This window comes from Mastomys coucha, unplaced genomic scaffold (assembly GCF_008632895.1).
Source record: "Mastomys coucha isolate ucsf_1 unplaced genomic scaffold, UCSF_Mcou_1 pScaffold14, whole genome shotgun sequence".
Taxonomy (NCBI): Eukaryota; Metazoa; Chordata; class Mammalia; order Rodentia; family Muridae; genus Mastomys; species Mastomys coucha.
The window spans coordinates 24,641,850-24,643,775 of record NW_022196896.1 but is presented as its reverse complement, the minus strand read 5'-3'; the positions used below and the strand labels follow the sequence as shown (position 1 = coordinate 24,643,775).

Here is a 1,926-nt window from a genome sequence, read left to right as displayed (position 1 = left end):
TTTGGTCACCTAGAAGGTGGCAAATTTGATTTTGAAAAATATAAATTGGAAAGTTTTCCAGAGGGAAACGTTACATCTGATCTAAATTTAAATTGTGGTTCAGGTAGAATAATTCGTGTCATGATATCGAATCTTCCATTTAAAGCCAATACTAATGAAATTTTAGACTTTTTCCATGGTTATAATGTCCTACCTGATTCAGTTTCAATACAGTATAATGAGGAAGGATTACCTTTAGGAGAAGCTATTGTTTCTATGACAAATTATAATGAAGCTCTGGCTGCTGTTAAAGATCTAAGTGGTAGACCAGTTGGTCCCCGCAAGGTTAAACTCAGTTTACTTTAGAGGGCCTTTCTAAGTAAGCATTTTTCTTCCACAGTATTGATGTAGTAAAAGTATAGGTTGTTTTTTTAAGTTTAAATTATTTAAAAAGTTTAAGTTGTTTACAGGTTAAAATGTGTTGTGCAAGTCTGGTTTGCTTATTAATGGACATGTTTTTACTCCATGATTTAAAATTACATATGTTTTGTTTTTGAATGGGGAATTTCCCGCATTCATTTGGTTCCTTGACGTTATAGATAAAATTTAGTCTTGTAAAAAGTGTTGTTACATTTGTCGATGGTGAATTTATTTTTGACTTTGTTTTTAACATCTTTTTCTCAGACCATATAAGGAAATGAAGGCTGACTGATGAATCAGGTTTGGTACTTTTATTGCTCCTTGCCTATAGGACTGTTTGTGAGATTTTGTGCTAATGTCTCCTATAAACTCTTAACTAGTCCAGAAAATGAACTTTCTGTGAAATAAAATTTACTTATGTAAAGCCTTAGGAAAATCTCCAAATTTGTGTTCACAACTTTGAAAAGTTTCATAAAAATAAAATTGTAAGTGAAATACTTATTAACTTGTATTTGTATAACAAGAACAAAGACAAAAACAAAAGAATTGCTCTTGGGTTGTATGAGCTTCTTACAGCTATATTTAAGCGTGTGCTGTGTGGGACAAAGAATCTGCAGTAATGATGTACAGGGCTCTGATTTCTTCAAGATTATTCTATCCTAAGAACCGGGGCCTAGGGTTCATACTAAGTAGATTGCTACGTTAACACAAAATGTTCTGAAAATAGTAAAATAATCTGTTTAGGGTAAAAGGGGAACTGTCATGCTGAAAGAATATGACACTTTTTCTAGGAAGTGCTTACGTGGGTTATGGTGTTCAGTTGAGCTTCAGTACTTTGTACTCACAGACTGACTAAATACAGATTTCTGAGTGAATTTTGACTTTTTTGATACCTACATTTTGCTTATACTCACTTATATTGTACTTGTCCACAATTATACAACTAGTTGATTTATAATAGGAAATGAGAAATGAAATTTAGAGTAGTTAAGCAAGGTGCCTGCAGTTCAGACTAAGTTAGGGAACCAATTTTAACACCAGCAGATCCCTGATTACACCCTGTCCATAAATATTTTTTGCTGTGTCAATTTAGTACATGGTATTTTTAAATTTAGTAACATCATGACAAAAATATTTTAAGTAAATAATATTTCCTTCTATTTGCATTTAAAGAATGATAAGAAATGTGGTACTTAAAATGTTAGCAAAGTTAGGAAGAAAGTGACTTAAGAATTTGTGATTTTTTTGGGGGGGAGATTATATTGGTTTCCATATCAAAACTCTTTGTTTTCATTTTATGATTTTATACTTTATATGAAACAGTTTTACAAAGTTCCTTCCTCCAGATATTTCACACACTGAGTATTATAAACAAAGTTTGTTTTTTTTATATGGTATGTAATTTAGTTATTGCAGAAGTGTAGGATACTTTCAGTATCCTTTTATTGACTTAAAGAACCTGAGAAGCCTTCAAAAGTTTCTGTTTTTACTAGTAAATATCCTACTAGGAGTAAATGAGAAAATTGT

General features: G+C 31.3%; 1 long non-coding RNA gene across 1 annotated transcript in view; it reads left to right on the top strand.

The window, feature by feature from the left end:
• The first annotated feature begins 6 nt into the window (after positions 1-6).
• The window catches only part of LOC116088066, a 7,092-nt gene continuing 5,172 nt past the window's right edge, over positions 7-1,926 (top strand). Inside the window, exon 1 of the long non-coding RNA XR_004117753.1 lies at positions 7-699. This is a non-coding gene — a long non-coding RNA (uncharacterized LOC116088066). The remainder of the gene's footprint in view (positions 700-1,926) is intronic.